This window comes from Cricetulus griseus, chromosome 4, assembly GCF_003668045.3.
Source record: "Cricetulus griseus strain 17A/GY chromosome 4, alternate assembly CriGri-PICRH-1.0, whole genome shotgun sequence".
NCBI classification, from domain to species: domain Eukaryota; kingdom Metazoa; phylum Chordata; class Mammalia; order Rodentia; family Cricetidae; genus Cricetulus; species Cricetulus griseus.
In genome coordinates, this window is record NC_048597.1 from 47,156,984 (window position 1) to 47,182,671 (window position 25,688).

A 25,688-nucleotide genomic window follows, 5' to 3' on the forward strand; every position below is an offset into this window, starting at 1 on the left:
TAAACATGACAATGAGAGTACAGAAGGAATTTGACAAGATTATATAGACTGAGAATGGAAGTGATTAAACTTTCTAAGGCTAGTGTGAGTATTTCATGAAGTAGTACAAACTTTTTATATTTTCTCTTAAACTGGCCATTTATATGTAAGATAGCACCATCCATTTCCCCAAATGCAACTGTCAATATCATGAACTTTAGTGAAAAGGGGTATATATACTAAAATTTTAAAATTAAATTTTATTTTATTTGTATTGGTGTTTTGCCCCTATGTATGTCTGTGTACCATGTATATGCCAGGTGTCCACGGAGAACAGAAAAGGACATCAGATTCATTTGATTGCAGTTAGGCAGTTGTGAGCCACCATGAATGTGCTGGAAATTGAAGCCTGTCCTCTGGAAGAGTAGCAACCGCTCTTACTTGCTGAGCAATCTCTACAACCCCATACAACCTATTTGACAAATATACACTATACTACAAAATTGAAGGTCCTCTGTCTTCACTTCTAGCAACTTCCTTTAGCTGATAAAAGAATATCTATTTTTTAATGCTTTATCTGAGATCATTCATAACTTTAAAAATTCTTTATATTTGAAGTTGTGCAATAATTTTCCAGTTCATAGGATATAGTACAAATACAGAGAAGACAGGGTAATTCATATTTTAACCTAACGTTTATCTTCTGTATGTGTTTTAGAATCCTTCAAATCCTCTTTTCTTGAGCTTTAGTAAATTATATAATTGTAATATATGACAGATAACTTATTCTTCCTATATGACCAGTCTAGCATCCAATATTTCATGTCTTTACTTTCCTTTCTTTTTTCTGTGAAACCAACAGTTATTTTTGTTTGTTTTTGTTTCTTTTTTGTTTATGGCTTTTTTTTTGTTTTCACTTATGTGTAGGAACATGCTCTTTCTTTCTGTGTCTGGCTTATTTTACCTAACATAATATCCTATTCAACAATGCTTAACTATGTTAAAACATTAAAACCAGTTGAGAAAATTCAGCAGAATGATTGTTGTTTAACCACACTACTTAGTATATCACTTTCTCTAGTTTATGGTTAAGAATCTGTAGCATCAGCAGCATAAAAAAGCTCAAATAAGTGCAGGGCAGATGGCTAAGTAAGAAAAATGCTTCTTGCCTAATCATACATTCAGATCTCTAGATGCCAGCACAAAGTGGATTGATGCAGTGGCCCACTTAAAATCACAATGTGTAGTAAGAGATAGAATCCCTGACAAACTGGCTATCGAGGCTAGCCAAAATGGTATGCTGTAGGTTCAGTGAAAGAGTCTTCTTCAATACAAAGGTTAAGAGAGATTGAGAAAGGCATGTATTATGATCACTGAAGACTTCATACATAGGTGAGTTAAGTGCATGTGCATCCACACACATGTAAGCACACAAGCATACATACACATACACACACATAGCCCACAGACAAAAACAAATGAGAAAAAAGAAAAAAATAAAAGAAGGAAATAATAAGCCACCCAAATTCCCATTATGCTTTTGAGGCATTGAGCATTTCAACAACCAAATCATTAGTCTTTCCAATCAACATTAACAATGAACCTAGATTAATGGGGCAAATGAAGGAATGATATTCTGAGAAGTTTAAAAGACTGTAGGTCATTTAACAAATGAGAATAATGGAGAAAAATCAGTAAGAAATACTGACTGTATTTTCTATAATTTGAAAAGCAACTATAGATTAAAATCCAATTGTTGGATAAAACAGGCTGATGACTGAACATGAGTAAGAAGGTTATTTGTTCATTTACTTACTGCCTTCTTATTAACACAGAAGACTGACCTAACATTATATTTTAAAACAAAGAATATAAGGGTATCTTTAATAAAGAATTGACTTATGACTAATATAACTATTGTACCCAAAGAAAGATGTCTCAAGGCATTAAGAACTTTTCTAGTCTTTATTCCCAGGCATCATCACCTGAGGAAGCATAAATATTATGAATTTCAGTGTGTTTCCTTTTCCATTTCCTGTTACTACCCGAATGACTTAAGGCAGTTCAATATCAGTACTTCAGAAGCATTTCAAGTACCACCTGTGCTGTGAAAACCAGTCTATGTAAATTCCATTTTTGCACTCACTATGTTTCATTACTTTATTTACTTTAACACTGCGTGTTCTTTACCCTTAGTAGGATACAATATCTATTTGGGGTATGAGATTATCTATACATGTTTTCATAGTAGCATTACTTAGTTATCTTTACAAAAGCCTAGGAGGAAATTGTTAATATTTCCATTCATCATCATAACCCTATGTCAAGTTCCTTAAGGGCAGTAGACATTGTTCTTCCTTTAATTATTTTCTCTTAGCTCTATTATACCCAGGAATTGTTTGGAGTGACTAGCAGACACAGAAGGCCCAGAATCTGTTGGGACTGGTCTACTTAGATTTGCAGTTCTTTAAATACAGCATTGGATCCTGAAGACACAAGCATTTTAAAACATACAGCAGTTTTAAATAACCAGTACAATAGTTTCTTAGTTTCTTTAGCACAGATCAGGATTCCAGAAGTACTTATACACTGTGGTCACTATAGGAGGGGAATTTAGGGGAATATATCTGCTGGGGTGTGGGGAGGCTGAGTGAGTGGGGATTTCAAATTGGAGAACCAATATTTAAGAAGATAAAAGACATATTTGCATTCCTTACAAATGAACAAGAATTTATCCTAAATATCTTAGTCACTGTGTTTCTAAGAGATGAAATAATCAAAGTCTCAGGTTATCAGTTACTTTCTAAAATTTCCAATAAACTTTGCTAAAGTTTCATTGATTATGAATTGATGTCTCCAAAGTGGAGAGATTTATAGAAGCCCCCTTAATACAGATAAATCAGATATAAAAATGACAGCTAATTTCTTTTTTTGGACACAGCTTAGTGAATTTCAAAATAAAAGTATGTAAGGAATAAAAGCAGAATTTAATTCCTGGATAAAAGAAATGTTCTATATCAGTGACAATTTTTGATGTGTCTTACTTACAGATTACTATATACCTTTTTCTTAATAAAACGGGATTCCATCAAATATATAGATCATAAATGTTCCCCAGAGATTTATGATCAGCTAATTCAATCTCTAATTTTATAAATTTAGACAATATGTGAGCATTTAAATAGAGACTATTTTAATATTTTCACTGAGATAAATAACACTAAGAGTAAAGGAGAAAAAAGAATTAGCAAAGAGAATATTGGTAAGGGAGGGAGGATAAAGACTGGCTATAAACCAGGCCCCCTGAACAGCCTTTACCCAGTAGCTGATGGAAGCAGAAGCAGAAGCAGGCACCTACAGCTTAGCACTGAGCTAAACTCCCGGAATCCATTTGTAGAGATTGAGGAGGGATGAGCAAAGCAGTCAAGATTGTGCGGGAGAAACCTACAGAACCAGGTGACCTGACCTAGTGAGAGCACACGGACCCCAGTCGTAAAGCTGGGGAAACAGCTTTGGACAAAACCAAGCCCTCTGAATGTGGGTGCCAGTTAGGAGGCCTGGGCAGGCTAGGGACCTCTAACAGTGGAACCAGTATTTATCCCTAGTGCACAAATGGACTTTGGGAGCCAATTCCCTATGGAGGGATACTATTGCAGCCCACATACAAGAAAGAGGGCCTAGGCCCTCCCCCAAATGATGCTACAGACTTTTCTGATCCCCTAAGGAAGGCCTCACTGTCCTTGGGGAGTAGGTGGGGGGTGGGTTGGGAGGGTTGGTGGGGGGCATAGGAGGATAGGAGGGAGAGAGAACGGGGGTTGATATGTAAATGATTGTTTCTAAATAAAAAAGGAAAAAATTACAAAAATAAAAAAAATAATAAATAAAGAATCATCACTACTCTGAACACACAGGCAGCTTAAACAGGTATATCTCATCTTAAACACACATACTTCCTATATTTATAATATGAAAACTGTCCATTTGTTTATATTGTACATGACCTCTTATTTCCTGAGCATGTGTAAATTGAAGGGAAACATGATGATGATTATTTAAATCTGCATTAAAATAAAGATCATCTCTGAAAGCAGAGAAAAGCACGATTATTTTGGAGAAATCATTTAAATATAAATTTTAATTTAGAGACTATGTATACTGTTTAAAAGCTCTCTGGCAAGACTTTCAGGGACTAAATCTTGACTTTACCAATTCTTGGACATCACCCCCCACCTCCACTTTTCAGGACTGGAGAGTTGGCATAGTGCTCTGGTAGAGGACTTGTGTTTGGTTCCCAACACCTACAACTGCCTGTAACTCCAGCCCCAGGGGGATCCTATGCCTCTGGTCCCTACAGACAACCACATGTACACACACATAATAAAAATACATCTTTCAAAGATTTTCCTCTCTACCCCTCAGTTTCCCCACTAAAAGAGTTGTTGTAAAGATAGTTGATACAGCTTTGTAATATCTTAGGGCATGGCCTAGTACATAGAAATCAGTAAATGTTAGATGTCAATAATAACTTAGACAAGTCTGTTAAATATTTCAGAAGTAAGACTTTTCTCATTAAAAAGGCTTTGGAAATTATTTTGTCTTCCAATGTACTCTCAAATTAATTCATACTAATATACTGTCATAGCATAAATAATAAAAGGATGTGTGGAACAGATCCAGATTGGCTTGTTTAGATTTGAATCCGAGATTATCATAATTTTAAACTGCACTTATTGGCTCACAACTCTAATTCTAGCCCCAGGACTGGGCCAGCTTGTCAACACAATGAGTTCAAGGCCAGCATGAGCTATAAATAGCAGGACACTGTCATTGCCTCCAAAGGAAAAAAAGGTAGGAGGAGGACAAAGTGGAGGAAGAGGAAAACAGAAACAACTAGAAACAAATCAAACAACAAAGGGGAGTAAGCTAAAAAAGCTAGTCAGGTCTGGTTTAAGGCAACTGGGAGATGTCTCTTAAAAATCAGGGAGAGGCCATTCCTGGTAGCACACACCTTTAATCCCAGCACTTGGGAGGCAAAGGCAGGAGGATCTCTGTGAGTTCAAGGCCAGCCTGGTTTACAGAGTGAGTTCCAGGACAGACTCCAAAACAATACAGAGAAACGCTGTCTCGAAAAAACCAAAAAAAAAAAAAAAAAAGAAAAGAAAAGAAAAGAAAAAGAAAAAGGCAGGGCAACTGTCATATATTCCTAGTCCAGCCTGGGATACAGCATGGATACTATCTCAAAACAAAACAAAACAAGGTAAAGAAGAAAACAAGAGTGGAGAAGAGCATGTCCATACTGCCACTGACCCACTGCTATTCAAGCATTTATCTACATGTTCCTTTTGCCCTATTATTCAGAGAGCTACGTGGAAACAAAAGTTATCCCATTAATTATTATTTTATAAATTGTATGAACAGAATGCATTGTATGAACACCTGAACTAGTTAATTAATAACATTGGCTATGGAGATGGGTGGATGGAAATAGTAACTAAGATGTCATATGCATGTCTAGTCAATTGCAGACACTGTTAAAACTGACTGCCTGTGGTACAGAGAATGGATTTCTCATCTCTCTCCTTAGGATAAATACTCTAAGGTAACACAAAATTGTTCTGAATTTGGAACATGTACAAATTATCTAATTTAACAACTTTTAATGCACAAATATTTAAGAATCTACAATATGGTATTTTGCAAAGCACAGGAATGAAGTGCAGTGTGGGACAGATATAACTAAATAAACCACTGAAAACTGAAAGAAAATTCAGTCCAAAGAGTCCTGGATAATATGCTCTGAGAGATCATCAGAGAAGAAGCAATTACTCATAGCTAGGGGATGAAGGTAATTTTAGTAGGGGGTAATATCTGAGCAAGGTCTTGATGCAAATCCTTTATCTCTGTGAAAACAGCATTATACCCTTAATGTGAAAATTGGGTGATGTGCAGAGATAAGTGGAAAGATCTGAGAATGGATGGCATAACCATCAAAGGCATGCCCTTTTCTGATACATTTGAAAGGCCTACTATTAGTTGTTGCATATGGCCCAGTAATCACACTAGGTTCAATAAATAAAAGAATAATGCCCCTTACAAATTCATTCATTTCTCAATATCTATTTATGCATTAATTCTTTCAACCTCATGTGAGACCTGTGTAAGAAGGGAATTAGACAATCAAATTAGTAATTTCACAGTAATAAAAGTTATATTAAGTGAAGTATTAGATGTTATGAGAACAAATAATTGTAACCTATTTATTCTTAAACTAATTACAAAACTATAGCAGAATTACTCTCGGACAAAAATAAAGTGCTAGTGGTTATTTGTTGACCTTGAATTTCTTCTGATTCAATCTTGTTTATCTACAGAATGGTCTGCTGTTTATCTACATATGGGTCTTACTCATCCTATCTGCTATTAAATCTTGCCTTCTGAACTACATATTTTATTCTGCATGCATCAACAAATAAATTTTTGTTAATTTATTATAAAGTAAACACCACTGCATCTTTTCCTGTCCAACTACTTCATTTTCTGTTAAGATACATTTTTATTATAAATGACAATAAGCCAAGAAAACTGATGTACTAAACAGTTTTTCTTTAAAGGAGTGTTTTCTTTTGTGAGATTAAATCTACAGGTCTGAGAAGAGCAAAATCTTGTTTGGACCAGTAAATGAGGCAAACACAAGATAGCAGTCACACAGGAAGCAATTATAGGCAACACCAATTCTTGTCCTTTAATAAGTCAAGGTTAGAGATGGTCTTTTAGTTGTGATACTTTTGAAAATCCATTGTAACCTATAGCCTTTAACAATCATTTTCCTTGAAATTGTCAACCACACAGTAGATCTTCTTGGGAAATTATATTTCTTGATTTTATTACAGCAGAAAATAGGCTTTCCTTTATTCTAACTCTTAGGGAGAAATAAAACAGTGTGTGTCCCTTTTGAAACATTAAAAAATGAGTTGCCAAAAAAGCTAACAGGTCAATGTAGTAAGGGATCCATTGTTTCAGGCCTTTGCCTCACTGGGTTCCATGTAGTTCAGCATGACAGTCTTATTGCTTGAGATTAAGGATATTTGTAATCTGGGAAACTATTCTCTGTGTGAATAGCACTGAAAGAATGAAGGATAACACAAAACTGCACTACTGCATAAATCACAATTAAAAATAAGAGCTTGATCATTAAAAAATGCAATCAGTTCAAGTAGATTTAGATATGTACCAATGTCCTCTGGATAGAAGGATGAGAGACCCGAAGGTCCCATCTGCCAGATTCAGGGCAGATTATTCTAGAAGCTGTCATGGAAGTGTTCTGTATTTAAGTTTCCCTCCAATATTAGGAGTTATGAATGTAATTTAGAAGCATAAAATGTCTTTCTATTACTTTTTAGAGGAGTTAAAGGGGGGTGAACAAGCCATATTACAAAAATGAGAATAAAAACAAATGCCAATTTTCTCTCATTTCTGAGACGTGGTGGCTTCAATGCACTCATAAAAAATTAGGAGAATACGAGTCTCTTTCAGACAGTCCATCAATTAAACACATTGAAACTAAACATAACAATAGGTAACAACTATTACAACAATAATCATGTGTCAGGCACTGTTAAAATCATTTTATGTATCACCTCCTCATTTAAATCTCACAACACTATTATAGGTCAAGAAGCTAGTGATAAGAGAAGTTAATTCATTTCAAGGCAACCAGAACAACAGGAAGTAGAAAGCATATGCACTTCTGAACTCGGGGATTCAGCAGAATCCAATACCTCTAAAGCATCCTCTAGCTTTTCTGGTTTTAGACTGCTTATCTATCAGGGATCAGAAAACATTTTCTATTAAAGAGAACACAATAAATATTCTACACTTTGTGTACAGAAATCAAAAGTCAGAGATGCTATAGTCCACAAGCATGTACATAACAAGAGTAAAAACAAATTGCATGATTTTTAAAATAAAATTTAAAATACAATAATCAGTACATTTTTTTGTTTGATTTTGTTTTTTGAGACAGGGTTTCTCTGTGGCTTTGAGGCTATGCTGAAACTAGTTCTTGTAGACCAGGTTGGTCTTGAACACACAGAGATCCACTTGCCTCTGCCTCCCAAGTGCTGGGATTAAAGGTTTGTGCCACCAACTCCCGGCTCAATAAGTACATTTTTGATAACAGAGTGCTATTGGTGAGGGGCATGATATTCTTCTGGAGAAGATAATACTTTGATAAAGTGAAACCAAAGACAGTCCCTATTAGGCAGACCACAAATGCTCACTGTGCAATGGTTCTCAGTCCACAGAATTAAAAAATGTGATTCATAGTTTCTAACCTCATGATCTGGAAATAAAAGCTAGAGTACTGGGTAGCTTCTGAGAATTTATCACCTAAGGGATTTGATGGGATTGTCTTACTTTCCAAGCATGGTCATCTTGACCAGTCACTGTTTGTTTTAGGAATTAAAGACCCCACAATCTATGTTCCACGTATTCTAATAAATGCTGCAGCAAATATTTATACCTGTAGATTATTATTATTTCCTTAGACTATTTTAGATTTTATTGCTGTTCCACAAGCCCCTAAAGTATCATCACAGAGGAAAATCTTTCTACTGCAAAGGCATTAGATGGTATGTTCAATGCTGAGCGAAAATCCGAAGGACAATGAAAGAAAGCAAGAGTCTATAGCACAATTTCCTCACTTGAGAGAATTTTTTGATTTAACTTTGTAGTCTATCCTAATATTTCACACCATAAACTAATAGCCACATAAACTGGAGGTGAATTTGTGAAATATGCTTTTTAAATTGCCTTATTATTGTTGTTGTTATTACTAAACCCCTATGGCTAGTTATGGGAATTTGTCAAATAGCTTGCAGATCTGCTAATAATAATCTTAGGAGTGAGAAAAGCAAGCATCTTATAGCAACATAGACTGTCTTTTCTACATATGAATAAGCAGAGTTTTCTCACTCTTATACAGAACAAAAGTATTAAAGTATCTTCTTTACAATACTCAACCTTTTATATTCTTTAAAACATACATTTGACATCAAATGTCATATTTTCTCAATTAGATAAAGTATAATTGAACACACAAGTCAAAGTCACAGACAATACACTAACCAATTTGATAATTTCATAGAAATTATTGATGGAATGAAATATGGGGACCTATTATACAGACTCATGACCACTATTAAAAATTACAGATGGTATATTTGAAATTTGCTAAGACATGTTTTACTTGTTCTTAACTCATACACAACATAAGAAAGTAACTATATGGGGTGATAGATGTGCCAATTTGCTTCATTTTGGTACACTCTACAACATTTTCATATATGAAAACATTACAATGTACATTTGTAAATGGTGTATTTTTGTCAATTCAACCTTAAGAGATAAAAAAACAAACAAAAACCCTTTCAAAACACAAAGTTAAAAATGGGACCTCCTGAAACTGAGAAGCTTCTGTAAGGCAAAGGACACAGTCAGCAAGACAAAACGGCAGCCCACAGACTGGGAAAAGATATTCACCAACGCCACAACTGAGAGAGGGCTGATCTCCAAAATATACAAAGAACTCAAGAAGCAAAACACCAAACAATCCAATTAAAAAGTGGGGTACAGAACTAAGTAGACATTTCTCAATCGAGGAATATAAGATGGCTGAAAGACATGTATGAAAGTGTTCAACATCCTTAGCCATCAGGGAAATCAAAACAACTCTGAGATACCATCTTACTCCTGTCAGAATTGCTAAAATCAAAAACACCAATGACAGTTTATGCTGGAGAGGATGTGGAGAAAGGGGAACATTCCTCCACTGCTGGTGGGAGTGCTAACTTGTACAGCCACCTTGGAAATCAGTATGGAAAATGGGAATGAGTCTACCACAAGATCCAGCAATTCCACTATTAGGCATATACCCAAAAGAAGCACATTCGTACAACAAGGACATCTGTTCAATGATGTTCATCGCAGCATTATTTGTAATAGCCAGACCTGGAAGCATCCTAGATGCCCCTCAACTGAAGAATGGATAGAGAAAATGTGGTACATTTACACAATGGAGTACTACTCAGCAGAAAAAAAATCAATGGAATCTTGAAATTCACAGGCAAATGGATGGAACTAGAAGAAACCATTCTGAGCGAGGTAACTCAGTCACAAAAAAGACAAACATGGTATGTACTCACTCAAATATGGATTTTAGACATAGAGCAAAGAATTACCAGCCCACAATCCACACTGCCAGAAAAGCTAGGTAACAAGGAGGATTTTGAGAGAGACATACATTATTCCTGGAGAAGGGGAAAGGGACAAGATCTACTAAGCAAATTGGGAGCATGGGGGATAGGGAGAGGGAGCGAGGAGAATAAGGGGAGAAAAGGAGGGGTAAGAAGGACATGAGGGAGCAGAAAGGTTGAGTTGGGGAAGAATAGAAGAAAACAAGATAAGAGATACCATAATAGAGGGAGACATTTTAGGTTTAAAGAGAAATCAGGCACTAGGGAAATGTCTGGAGATCTACAAAGATGACACCAATTAACAATCTAAGCAACAGAGGAGAGGATACCTTAAATGCCCTCCCCTGACAATGAGATTGATGACTGAGTTATATGCCATCATATATGCCTTCATCCAGCAGCTGATGGAAGTAGAAGCAGACACCCACAGCTAATCACTGAACTGAACTGGAGTCCAGCTGCAGAGAAGGACAAGTGATGAGCAAAGGGGTCCAGACCAGGCTGGTGAAATCCACTGATCACTGGGAAACCAGCACAGGACTGATCCAGACCCCATGAACGTGGGTGTCAGTAAGGAGACCTCACATGGGGCCTCCTATAGTAGATCAGTACTTATCCCTAGCATAGGTGTGGACTTTGGGAGCCCATTCCACATAGAGCGATACTACCTGAGCCAAGACACATAGGTGTGGGCCTAAGTCATATGACAGACTCTGAAGACCTCCCATGGAAGAACTCGCCTTCCCTGGGGAGCAGAAGGGGTATGTGATATGTAGGGTTTTAGTTGGGGGTTGGTAGGGGAGGAGGGGAGGAAGAGGGAACTGGGATTGACATGTAAAACAATCTTGATTCTAATTCAAATTAAAAAATGGAAAAAAACCCCACAAAACTACAATTCTACAACTTAAGCATCCTTCCTGTCTGCAATCTTCTTGTCATCCCTAGATAAGCACAGTATCGTCCTCCCATGAGCTCTTCCAATCCCTGTGGATAGCTGTACTTTACTCCATCATTGCAGGATGAGACCACTGTCCACTATCTCCTATGCTGACTTATATTCAGTGAAAAAACCTTTCTTAGTGGTATAAATGCACATTTTGATGCATTTTATTATTATAATGGCTGCAGAAAGTATAACAAATATGTATGAAGCCAATTCTTGCATTCATAAGCTTGGTGTCAGATAACATGTTATGGTAGAATTTTGTGTTAAAAATCTGGGAGTCAACAGTCTAAAATAAAGCTATTGGATTTGATCAGCACATCTAGGAAGGATAACACATCACTGGAAGAGATGCTAACCAGAGACGATGAATCAGTATGTTAGAGAAAAACTAGAAGGTTATGGATGTCAAGGGTTGGAACTAGCATATAAATAGAAGATATCAATATGCTACTTCTCAGAGGTCATAAGATCAAATTTGAGCTTTATTTCAATGCACAGTGTCATCCAGCAAGAAAAAATAATTATCAAATTTATAATATCATGTTGTACTGCAAAGTCAAATATTTTTTAAAACCACTTTTGACCAAAATTGGTAGCTAGAGGAAAATCCTAGAAAGATACGATGTAAGGCTAAAATTTTCAGCTTGGAAAGAATTGTTAGAACACATAGACATCTATAGAAATAAAGTAATTTTCTTGAGCTCTGACATAAAACAACAGAAACAGAGTCATGAGGCACTGTGACACAGATCAAACTCTCACCACTAGCCTCTACTCCTGAGCAAAAATTATGCTCAATTCCACAAATCTGTTTACATTTTCCTAAAAGTATAAAACAGAGGCATATACCCATTCAACACTCCAAATACCAATCTCAAGGAATTTTACTATAGTGAATACATGCTAGATAAAATTTTCCCCATCATCAGAAGTCAAGAAACTATAATTTTATAGACCACATTCTTGTTATAGCATGTCTTTTTCACCTAACTGGATGAAGTGCTGTAAATGTTCAATAAACATATTAAATCAGTACTATATATGATTTTAAGCATAAAGCAGTTATCTTGTTAGGTATCCAAGAAAAAAACTTTCTAAAAGATGAAAAACTGAATCAATGAAATCTCATAGGAAAAGAATTACTTACATGAAGAGTATATATGTATGGGGGAAATGGTCTCAGAAACACACTAATAATACAGGAGTAGAACAGCTCTATAGATGGGAGTTAGGTAAGATGATGGCCTCCAAATTGCATTATCTTTTACAGCCCCCCCAAAGGTGTTTCTACTGCACATATTACAATGATTTAAGAAAAAATCTGACAACAACAAGGATCTACAAGGATGTGGAACAACTGGTATTCATATATCTCTGGTGGGAATGAAAATGGCGCAGCCACTTAGTACAAAAGTTGTATGGTATTGAGGAATACATACATGAATACAACATCCCACCCTTGGATATTTACCCTTGAGAAACAAACAAAAAACAAGTTTTCACACAAAAATGTGTTTGTGAAAATTTGTAACAGTTCTATTTATAATTGCTGTAAATGGAATACTGTGACAGCCTTTCATGAATTCTTCGATAGATATCCTGAGATCTATCCTTACAGTGATATGCTGCTCAGCAGTCGAAAGGACAGAAACTGCTGGTGCGTTTGACAACATTCTGAGTACGGTAAGCCTCTCTTAGAAGGTTCCAGGCTAGATTTCACTTACATAATGATTCTCTTACGGACAAAACCACAGGGATAAGAAGAGACCTGTAGGTATCCAGGGGCAGTGGTTGGAGCAAGAATGGAGATGAGGTAAATGGAGATGAGTTCTTTGGGTTAAAAGAAACTGTTTTGTACCCTGGTGGTCATGGTGGTTACTGTGTGAAAACACACACCATGGATTTGAAAGAACACTATTGTAAATGATTGCTAAGTGATTTCTGAAGTGCATAGAAAAATTCAACATCTTTGGGTCAACTGACAACATATAGAGCTTCTGGAGAAATATGAGCTTCTATAAGAAAGACCATGGCTTTCACCAGCATCAAGAGAAACTGTACGATGTAAAAGCCTGAAGAGGAAACCTCCATGTATCTGCTATCAGGTAACCAAAGTGAACATTTTGAAAGAAGTCTTTGCTTCTTTAAATGATAGTCTCTTGCAGTTTATTGCAGTCAGTACTGCTTGTGAACTGAGGGGAATACCACTGTTTTATTTCCTAAATACACCAAGTTTCAACAACAAAGCAGAGACTGTTCTTTGTGCTAATAAATTATTATATTCCAAACTCTTTTAATGGTTCTCCAGGGTACTCAGCTCAGGTGTGCTTTGAACTATGCAATCACACTCCAGTTTCACTGAAACTCCTCAAAAAAAATTAAATACATTTCCCTCATGGAGAAGAAATGTAACATGATATAAAGCTTGCTATCTTAACTGTTGTTAGATGTGTGGTGCAGTGGCATTAAGTATATTCACGTTGTCATGCAACCATATATCAACCATACATGTCCATTTTTAAACTGTCCTAAACTAAATCTCTGTAACCATACATGCAAGCATCCCATTCCCAATTCTCAGAAAAATCTGTTTTACCTTTCCTTTCTATTAATGTGAGCATGTTATTTCTCATGTTCATAGAATCATATAGGATTTGACCTTGGTGTGGCTGGCTTCCATGCTGTGCACTTACTTAGCATGCTGTTTTTGCATTTCACTCATGGTGTAGCATATGGAAGAATTCATTTCTGTTTCAGACTCAATGATGCTCTAGTGTGTACCACTTTTGTTTATCTGTTTGTTCAGAGATGGACTCTTGGGTCATTTGATCTTTTGGCTATCAACTATATTAGCAAACTTAGGGTATAAACTAGGAAGACTTCATTTAAAATACCTTAAAGATGACTTTTTATGTTAGTCACATTTTGGATCTAGCTAATACTTCAGTAACAGTGATTTCTATGTCTATTAAGTTGTATGTCCTATTTGATCATTAGCTAAGTGTGCTGGTGTGTATGTTACATGAATATACGTGCAATGATACCTAGAAATGTACTGTCTACAGTAATAAAACCATTTTAGTTTCTATGGGAAAAGGTAACCATCACTCAGAGATCCTTTTCTTATATGCAGATGCATATTGAATTTGAATTAACTTAATTTAAAGTAAGAGTTTGCTTCCTACAAGGGTCCATGATACAACTGAACTCTACCACACCCAATCAACTCAAGAATCTTTGGGTGAGGCAAACAGATTTACTTTATTTAAAATCAATGTTGTAAGCATCTATCAAAATTTTACACATATTAAAGGTTGAAAAATACTCCAAAATATGCATGGGACCTCCCCCTTTATCAATCTGTTCAGACATGGGCATCTGGGTTGTTTCATTTGGTATCAATTCGCCTTTTATCACTGCCACCTTCCATTTTTTTTCAATACTGATCATACTCAAGGAATGTGTACAGACTTAGATACTGTTGAAAAACATGAACTATAATGGATCATTAAAATGAAAACTGCAAAGATATTAATGCTATTAATATTATGTATGGTTTGAATTGTATCTTCTCACTTTATAATATATAGGCTCTTTCTAGTGCTGGATGGTGGTGGCACATGCCTTTAGTCCCAGCACTCAGGAGGCAGAGGCAGGCAGATCTCTGTGAGTATGAGACCAGCCTCAGAGCTAGTTCCAGGGCAGCCTCCAAAGCAACAGAGAAACCTGTCTCAACCACCCCACCCAAGAATATATAGGTTCTTTCTTATCTCATTACCATATTTTCAGAAATAAAAAATTTTAAAAATAACTTGCCTGACATCTTTGCAGCTAGATTCCCTCTTACCAAGATACTGTCTACAGAAAGGAATCACATAAGGCTTTATGCATACTCTTCCCTGACTAAGTTTTCCCAACCGAAGGAGTACTGCAGAGAACTATAGTTTGGACAATATGGCAGGATCAGACACTTACTGAATTTGTAATTAACACTCATGTCCCATAGCCTAGACTTTCCCACAACTGCATATGGTTATCTCTGAGCCAGCCTCATCTCTGTTCAAAGGGAGAATAACGAGGTGGTTAGAATCAAGCAGATCCTGTGAGATGTGTGAGATGTGTGAGATGCAAGGAAACTGTTCTGCTTGTCTGCATACCCATACACAATCACCTTTCGTTGGTCTCTGAATGGAGGAATGCTTTTTTTTTCTCTTTCTCTTTCTCCTTCCTTCTATTTCCTTCATTCCTCTTCCTTTCTCCCTTCTTTCCTTTTACTTAAATGCCAAACATAAGTGGCGGTAACATGGAAATGAAGCCAATGATTGTATCACTAGTTACAGCTGTTATGCTCTACTTCCCTGTCTTAAATTAATATGCATCTGTCCTCCACCCATAAAGGTCAGTTTATTATAGAAAGGATATAGAATGTGGCCCATCTGAAACATAGTTTCTCAAAGTATACAGTTCCTTCTTGCCTGATTCTGACTTAAATGATTTGATATTTCCCCTCAAGTCTGTTTAAATGGGGGATCTTTGATGGTTATTTGGAACCTAACACTTCAAGTACCCTCCTTCAGTTACACAGCTACCTAATGGTTTTCTGTTGGGAATATAATCTAAAGCTTCATATTTTAGATATTTTGTATTTTCTTAATCGATGAGAGACATAAAGGATGCCAGAAAATTCTGCAAAATTTACAGTAGAGACAACAGAAAAAGGCTGGTCCCGCAAGAAGATTGATCAGGGAAGTGGACTAGCCTAGACTTCAGAAGGCCATTGAGAGCCGCTGCAGAGATCGGGAGAATGAGACATTGGGAGTGGCTGTAATGGAGACATTATCGTTGCACAAGAAAAATGACCAAGAATTTTTAAATTGTCATGTACACTGAATAAGTCAGATAAATCATACCAAGTAAGCAAATTAGTTTTACTATTTTTGATTGGTCAACTAGTAGTTTTTGTCATTCCATGGATAAGTATGAATCAAGAAAAACTCAGATGTTTGTGAACATGCGCACACGCACACGCACACGCACACGCACACGCACACGCACACACACACACACACACACACACACACACACACACACCTTTAATACTTGTTCATAAGAAAGCTACTACCAGCCTAGAACTCAGGAAGTATTTTCTAAGTGAAACAATCAGTCTATTTGCAGAATTATTTTACTTTGTATTAAAGTTGAAACAACATAGTGAAATTATGACCTCTGAATTTTGCTTATTTTTCTCAGCCCCCTTTTTAAAAAATAAAGAGGAAGTAATAAAATCCTATTATAACAATTTATACATAAATATTAAAGTAAAGCTTAACATTTTCTCTAAGTCTTCTTTTGTTGTGAATCCTTTGACACCATCGAAGAAGAGAACATGATGGGAAGTGTCTGTACCATTTTTTCATGGGTTATACATTCATAAAATACATTTGTGGTAAAATATTACTGTAACTATGCAAAGATATGTTACATTTGTTTATGTTGTGGAATGTTACTTTAACTGTGTAAAGATGTATTATGTTTATGCTGCATTTGTTTAATTGTGTAAAGATATGTTGCTGTTTCACCTTGCCTGCCTAAGCCACCTGATTGCTTGAATAAAAAGCTGAATGGCCAATAGCTAGGTAGTAGCAGGATAGGTGAGGCTGGTGGGCATAGATAATCAATAGGAGGAGAGAGACAATGAGGGGACAAGAGAGGATAGAACAAGGGAGAACGAGAGGGTCGACCAGCCAGCCAGCAACCAGAGGAAGACATACAGAATGAAAGAAAGGTCAAACAGTCCTGAGGCAAAACATAGATGAAGAGAAGCAATTTAAAATAAGTTCTAAGAGCTAGCAAGAAATGAGCCTAAGCTAAGGCCGGGCATTCATAACTAATAAGTAACTCTGTCATGATAAAGGAACTGGTTGGTGGCCCAAAAGAAAGCCTACACACTTATTTAAAATATTCATCACCCAAAATATTTGTTATTTTCATTTCATAAACTGTGATCATCCTTGAATGTCAACAACTCTATACATTGAATTCATTCTTTTTCTAATGTTTGTGTAATTTTTAATAATTCTGTGTGCAGTTAATGAAATTATTACTTTCTAAACTTACTTTAACCCACAAAATTTTTACATAGGATGTGTAACACTGAAGACTTAACCAGTGCCCTATCTGTGACTGAGAAAAAAAAATAGTACATGATCTTCACTCTTTTCCCTCAAGAAAATCAGCACATAATAAGAGAATAAACAGTTGTGATTTTTTAATATAAGAGAAACTCTTTAGAGACTTTATTGTAGCATCCTTTAAAAATAAATGTTTAAAAGCAGTAATATCTCACTTCAAGTCATCCATTGTTTCCAATGTGTGAACAACCCTTAGCAGCAACAGAGCATTTCCATATATGGCTGCCTAAACACAAAGGAATTTCAAACCACTAAATGATCAGAAAAAGCACTTACTCCTGAAACTTCTAAGTGGTCTCTACTTCTACTTGTATCTGTGATGTTTATGAACCATCTTCATTCAACAGAACTCAAATTATTTCAACTATGCCATTTGACTTCTTCATATCATATTGTGTATAAGATGATGGAAAGTGCCCTTTACAGATAAGGAAAATGCTCTAAAGACAACACTGCTGGGCAAGCTGGCTCAAGCCTCCGGAGAGTCTGCTCACACTTTGCTTTCAATCACAGTTACTGCCTCCTCAGCAGTAACTGTGCAGCGATGATGTAGACAGCATCATGTTGTCATTGTCTCATTTAGTTTCTAGCCTTGGTTGTTACTCAATGCAAAAATCTTTTCATGGCATGCCAAGTATTTTCCCATTTCCTCTAAGGCCCAGTGTATGAAATTCTACTGACAAGTCTTTCTACATTAGATGAGTCTAAGTGAACTTACTAGCCTGCCAAGATCTACTTAGGTCCCTGGACTTTCTGAAGGAAGTTCTTATGAGCCCTAATCTGTAAGAATTAAAAAACCAAAAATCCACAAAACTGAGAACAGAAATAGTTATTAAAGTATTGATTACTGATCAGAAAATTAAAGCCTAAAGTATTTAATTTATTTAAGAACAACTTAGAATAACTTCAAACACAGTTACACAAAATTTATGTGGTTAAATTAGTACATTTGCCACAAAGTAAAAGATCTTGCTAAACATCTGGATCTTCTAATACTAGTACTAATACCTCTAACGAATACTGACATCCTCTGATTTATTTTCTTGAATGCCTTTGGAGCAATTATAGCTCTGAGAATCCACATAAGCAAGAAACCAGCTTCATTCTTCCTTAGTGGTTTCATGTTCCCAGGGTAGAATCAAGATTCAGCATGGCCTCCTTAGTCTCTCCCAGTTGATTCAGGAGATGGTGCTTTCAGATTGCCTTGTGGGACACAGGGACACATTTAAAGCCAATGTGGGACAACCTGAACTGAAATGTAGAGCTTTAATTCCTTATGAAAATACATGTTCCTAATTTCTTGGAAATTTGCTGTTTCAAAGGGTCAGAAGGTTCCTTCCTAATTGCTTCTCTTCAGTCTTGAATAGCAAAGATAACCTGCCTTCCTTCCTCTTACCAAAGATTTTTTTTCCATTTAAAATTCCTTTGAGAACAAAACACTGAGCCAGAATTAGATTTTTAGCAAAATATAAAGTTGTTGGAAAGATTCTTTTTCTTCCAGAGGAAGCCCAGAATTTTAAATTTTTTTTAAAATTTGAAATTGCTATACTTTCTGATGTAAGGCTAATAGTAGCATCCTGAAATAGAGGTTGAAACAAGTAACAATGATCCCTTCTGCAAAGCAGGAAGAGTGATTGTAACTGTGGCACTGTGAGAGGAGGGAAAGTACAGTTAGGGGCTCTCCTGGAAACACAGACATTGAGCTCCAACTCAGGCTGTAAGCAGCTCTGGGACACTGAGTACCATAGAAGGCTCTACATCTGATTGCCACATATCACTACCTGACCTGTTAATATGGCCCAGTAACAATGGTTTTAGGATAGTTGGTCAAATCAAGAAATCAACATGGGCTCCTCAGACACTGTTTATAAGCATTGCTGCTAAAAAAGTGATAAGTGAAAGGAAATTCAGGATCATGGTTACAGTGAGACATTGTGTCAGTGCTGTATGTGTGCATGTTCCTCCAGAAGTCCTGTTTTTAAAAATGTTTTTAGTTTCTTCCTTCCTCCCTCCTTGTTCTCTCTTTCTCCTTCTCCTTTTTATGGCAGGATCTCACTATATATCCCATCATTGTGACTTCAAACTTACTGGCTTCCTACCCCAACTTCCTCAGTTCTGATATTCACTTGTCATGGAGCCCTCAGTAGTCATTAGGAAACAATTATGTTTCATGGTTTTCTGCTTCACATTTTCATAATGTTTAACTTTACTCCTACTATAAAATATATATTTATACATATATCATTTATAATCATGCTATAAAGCTGATCTTGAGAAAAAGTCTAATAAACCAAATTTTAATATTAGAACATTTGAACTATTCCTTTTTAGTGGATTATTAGCAGTTATTTTACTTCTTAATTACTTCTCAAAGGAATGTTTACATGGGATCCAAGTTAGTGGCCCCATCTTTTGTGATATGACTAAGATGTTGAGCACAGACACAGAACAAGTTAAGAAAATGCGGAGATGTACCAGTCAGCCTTCCCAGCTCCTCACTTCTCAATGCAGAAAACATAAAACCATTATGTTTGTTTGCAAACATGATAATACAGTTCAGTTCAGTTTTAATGACAATCTCTCAACACTCCTTCTTCTTGGGAAGTACATGAACAACTGTTCTTTATAAGCTAAGTAGCCATACTATGAAGACAATAGAAAACTAAATAGCATCCAGAATAGTAGTCATAGTGTTGGATCAGATGATGAATAAGTCAGCATGAGGGTACCCTAGCATTTTGTACACTGTGGCAGGGGGATCAGGAGTTTAGTGTCAGTCTTGTCTACAAAGAAAGTTGGAGGACATCAGGTGACTTCATGAGACCCTACATCACAAGCAGACAAACAAGAAGGCTCTGTGTGTGAATGCTGGCTCACACTTTTAGTATGATACATGGGTTTCTGAAGCTAATTTATCTCGCCAAGATGCTGCGATGCTGTGACAGAATTCAATGTGACAGTTTTATGTAGAAAGGACATACTTTGTAAATGCAACTTTTTAACAGTTTTTTTCAGTTTTTAAAGGCATTTAGACCATTAAAGAAATAACTTGTTTTTACCATGTTAGCTGAAGTGATACCAAGGCACAACAGATAAAAATATCAAATAAGAGATGCCCAGTGTTTGAATTTTTTAGGGCTGGTAGTGATACAAACTCACATATCAGCTTTGTCTTCTTACATATCCTTATTTTTCTGGGGATCAATTTCTTCTTTATAATATGGGAAAGGTTCTTTTTTGTGGAATAGTTGCAGAGTGTGGGTGCAATGATGATAGGTAATTCTTAAAAGATATCTGGTATATGAAGTAAAGAGAATGGATGTATCTATGTTGTTCATGTATCTATGAACTGAGGCTTCTGCACAAACTTGTTGCCTGTGCCAATAGTGCCCTTTCAACCAAGATTGTGAATCGATTATGGGAGGAACTCTGGTCATCTATTAGGTGGCTTGGATTGTTACTATGGCTAAGAATTAGGGTTCATAGGCCCATTTTTTCCACTTAAGCTATTAACTATTTAATTAGATGCCTGCATAGTTAACTGTGTAACTTGGATAAGAATTCTAGGACTGAATTTTATTAAAAGAAAATCCCTAAGGTTCTTTGCTGTTGTAGCGTTTTCCAATGGCAATGTCTTTTAACTGAGTTATAACAGATAAGTTTTCCTTCTTTAGAGCATAACCTACTTTTCTATGGTGAATGTTGATATTCTGTCTGTTCATATTTTAATTGAAAAGAATAATATACAACATTTTGAAAACAAAAAGTATCTCTATTCTGGCTTAGTGACTTTCTACGATACTAATGCAACATGTATCTAAAAACAATCTGATTTGTTCTTCAGTCTAGAAATTTAGCATTATTGTAATAGTAGCAATTTTCAAGGCTTCCATTGCTTCTAGGCCTCTGGTAATTGTATAAGACAAATTATACCATACTTAAAGATAAGGATAATGCTTATCAGTAAAAAATATAGTTTAGGAACAAAACATATTGTTGGTATATATTCTTTATGTATTCAAAGAACAGAAAAATAAAAAAAGGATTAACCAAAAACAGGGCTTTGATAATTATCAACTACAAGGAAATGAGCCTGACCTTATCTCAGAAGGTTGTTAGCATTCTCTCTGTTTATGCATACAGAAAAATGTGACCTAAACTATATAGGCCTACATTTCAGAGTTCAAACTCTTCCTCAAGCTCAGAAATAATGCTTTAGTGAATATTAAAATTAGCTTTGTCTCACCCATATTCCTCTTGAATACACAGTTCTTTTCATGGAGACAATTGGTAATTTTTTTCATTATCTGTGTACTAAATTAATATCTGATTCTTTAAGAGTTTAGAAATTTAGCTCAGACTTCAGAACTCATTTCTATATTTTTAACATCAAAACTTTTTGAAGAATAAATTAATGATTCCATTTTTAGAAGATTTACCAAACAGAATCAAAACCTCTTAATTACACAACAAAGGTATTAATGACCCTGGTAACATGCTTGTTAACAGGATGCATATAGCAAATTTAAAGTGTTATAAAGAGGAGAGGGAAGTTTGAGGACAGTCCTTTGTTGATAAGCATATCTAGAGCGCTACTTTGACATTCACATGTCACTATCTCCCTTTTTCTGTATGATAAAGCTTCCATGGGTATTTGTAAAAGCACAATTGTTTCATCTTGCTGGAGCACAAAACTTAGGCCATTTGCTTTTTGTGAACAATTACTTGAACTTCTTCAAGGTCAGAAGTGGAAGGCATGAGTGTGGTAAAATAAAGTTGAGAAACAAAACTGTGGGTCAAGGCGCTGACTCTGGGTAAAATAATAGAGACCGTATCATGCTTCCCTCTTTGGATTATTAAATTACAGAATTAATAAAGGCAGGGTGTAATAAATTACCATGGTAACTAATTTATTTGAAATTATTTAAGTTTATTTCATTCCGACCCCAAACTTTTCTCTAGAGGAATGCCCCCTGGCAATAACAACATTTTGACACCATGCACACTACTGGCAATTCTGAATTCAATTTCTGAAATACAGGCTTCATCCTTAAGACTATGAGCCACATAGCTATGGAAATTTCTAGTGGACCATCTTTATCAATCACCAAAATGAATATTAAGTGAACCAATAAATTTGTCTATAAAGACCACAGGGCACAACCAAGGGTATATACAATATCAAAATGTGTATGGATAATGGAAAAGTTTTGATAAAGGTTTCAGATCACTGCTTTATTTACTAATTTAGACTATGATTTGCCTTTGTAGTCAATGTGGTTTTTATAGCTTGAATGTAGTACCTGTGCCTCAGCTTACTGGTTTTGGAAGGAGGTGATCAGACTTTCTTTTCTTTACATTTCTTACTGCTGTTATGTTTTATGAGAGTCTTTGCCCTGATATCAATTTTACCTCAGGTTTTCAAACTAAAATATGTGGAATAGTTTTATAAGGATCATTGATGGTCTTAAATGTTTTACAATGTTGTAATAGCACAATTTACTAGGCCTAAATTTTACCAATTCAGTTTTGCCCCAGAGTCCATATTTTATGAGAGCATTAATTTGAATCACTGGAAGCTAATTTAACAATAACAAAACAAAATTTGTTTCAGAAAATTTTTAAAGATTGCTAGAGAGGCCTTCCATAGGATGTCATCAGAGTATTTCATTTCCTTTGGGGTAGGGCCTAGGCCCACCCCCGTGTGTCTTGGCTCAGGGAGTATTCTTCTATATGGACTGGGCTCCCAAAGTCCACACCTATGCTAGGGATAAATACTGGGCTTCTAGAGGAGGTCCCAAAGATTTCTGAGGTTTCCTCACAGAAACCCATGTTCCTTGGGTCTGGATCAGTCCCATGCTGGTATTCCAGCTACAGATAAGGTTTTAGTTGGGGAGGGGTGGGGAGGGGAGGATGGGTAGAAGAAGGGAAATGGGATTGTCATGTAAAACAATCCTGTTTCTAATTCAAATAAAAGAAGTTGGAAAAAAAAGAGTGCTAGAGAGAGATAACAGGAAATGTTAGGTTAAAGGGATCTGAGTTCTAAAAAAATATTGTACTCTTCCTGGGGATGAGATTTGGTTTTGATGTTTGCCTCAATGAAAATACCTGCTTACAGTGATTTCTCAAGACCCTGTCCCCCTAAACCAGCATTCATTGTACTATTTGCTTCATTCGCTTCCTTTAGTCTACTGTAGAGGCAACAGGAGAGATGGATGTGGCTACCCTCCATCTGGTTTGGAGTCAAGTTTCTCCTGCATGAGAAATAACACAGAACTTACATAGTAAACTGCTGAAGACTATTCCTCAGACCAAGAAAATATATATGAATGGATACTTTTCTTTCAGGCTAGGAAAAGAAGTGCAAATTAGCAAGGTGATGAAAGAACAAGAGGCTAATGCCCTGTGTGGTATGAACAGAAGCATGGTCTGTGGCAAATTATTTATAATCATTTCCTAACTGCCAAAACCTCTACCCAATACCTCTTTACAGTAAATAATCTCAAATTTCTGATTTTTAAAAACTTTCCTAATTATACTGTGAACAATAGCTTTTTTGTGGCTATCCATTACTGTGGTAAGTATTAAAGACTAAGAAATGAACAAGACCTTGGTGTCTGCAGGCTTAAACTGTTAAAATTATGACAAAATTAGCAACCGTTACTTATTTATTCAGTCTAGGTTGTCAACAAACCCAAGTTGCCAACATGTCATTTCTCTCAAAAAACAAAACAAACAAACACAAAAGAACTTAACAGAACTCAGTCAAAAGATGCAGACATGTAACCTTCAGGCCTGTCTGCAGTCACTAATGACAGACTGCAGTGAAGCAGAGTGAAATGGAGGAAGTGGTCTGCCCCTCTGCATGGGACCTGCACTGAGGAAGCCAGGGTGTAGCAAGGAGACCCACAACTAGCACTCTGACAAAAAAGATGGTGCTTTGAGGCTCTGACAGAAAACCTTAGACTGTAAAACTTAGCAAGGTATCATAATCCTGGGTTTTCATCACTAAAATCTGTATTTTGATCTACAATATGAAAAAAATCTTTCCTTACAGTATTTCCCAACTCCGAATGCAGCATTAAAATGATTTTCTTTCTCTCTTCCACCAACTATAAGCTTTCTGTTTTCTTACCCTGGGCATCTGAATCTTTTATTTGCTCCAGTTCTATTCACTGCCTGTTATTCAGACATTGAAATCCCAAATGTTAATTGTTCTTCCAAGTACATTGACAAAACAGCAGCTAAATAAGGGTAGAGCAGACTGTGGTAGACTCTGACATGCATTTATGGAACAATGGGGCTCTGAGAGACAGCCTTGTAGCTCACGGGAAGACATAAGATGTGCTATTTTGACTGCTTCGTAGCAGAATGGGGAACACACGCACACAAGGGAATTATGCATTTTTACTTAGGTTTGCCCAAAAATCTTCAAGGCTATAGAATCTTGTGATGTCATCATGAACTTTTCATTTCCATTGACACAAAGGCTAAAAATTTCTAGTGACATCACTAAAGAAAACGAAATCTACTTTGATTCAAAAGAAGTCTTTTACCTCTTAAGAGTCTGGTATAAAAATGCACAAATCTCTCCACAGAGGGTGTGTGTCACTGTGCTGATGCACAGTGTGTGACACCCTCCTAATGAAATTCAAACCTGCCAAAAGAAAGGTTTCATAATTTCGGGTGAATAGAAGACAACCTGAAATATTGAGCTCAATAACTTTTTTAAAAAGGAAATCATTTAAGTATATATTTCTTCAGGGACATTCAGATTTTCCCTCATGTCTGGTTACTATGATAGGTTTTGTCCCTTTGTGGGTTGGTCACAGAAACACAGAGGAAGGTTCGGGAAGCTTCTACTTACAGGAACACAGTGCGGCTCAATCCTTTGTTTTTAAGGTGCAGTGATTTCAGTCTCGAAACGTAACTTCAGGCAGTCTGAAAAGAAACAGGTTAAAATCTCTTTCAGTTATAATTGGTATTTCAGATTTAATTAAAAATTAAACTTTCATAATGTTTCCCCATCCAAAGCAATGCATTACCAGTCAAGCGGAGCTTTTTTATCCCTGTTAAGGGGGAAAAAGAAAGAAAGGAAGGGAAAAAAAAAAACAACCTTTTTCCAGAGTAGTTTCTTAATGAAAATAAAAGGATCTAAAGAGGAAACAACGGTAATTCTAAAAAAAAATAAAATCTCCCTCCATGCTAAGGATTTCATACTGGTATGGCCAGAAACTTCTTTAGTGAATTCAGTCTAAGCAATTTAAAGAAAAAATATCTTAGAGAAGAATTTCACAATCCAAAGAGTATGGAAAATAC

General features: G+C 36.1%; 1 protein-coding gene across 4 annotated transcripts in view; it reads right to left on the reverse strand.

Moving 5' to 3' along the window:
* Zbtb20 (zinc finger and BTB domain containing 20) overlaps window positions 1-25,688 on the reverse strand; it is a 760,216-nt gene that overhangs the window by 434,820 nt on the left and 299,708 nt on the right. For all 4 annotated transcript variants that reach the window (XM_027412659.2, XM_035444554.1, XM_027412661.2 and 1 more), the window contains exon 4: window positions 25,237-25,310. The gene's annotated coding sequence lies outside the window, so the exon portion shown is untranslated. The remainder of the gene's footprint in view (window positions 1-25,236; window positions 25,311-25,688) is intronic.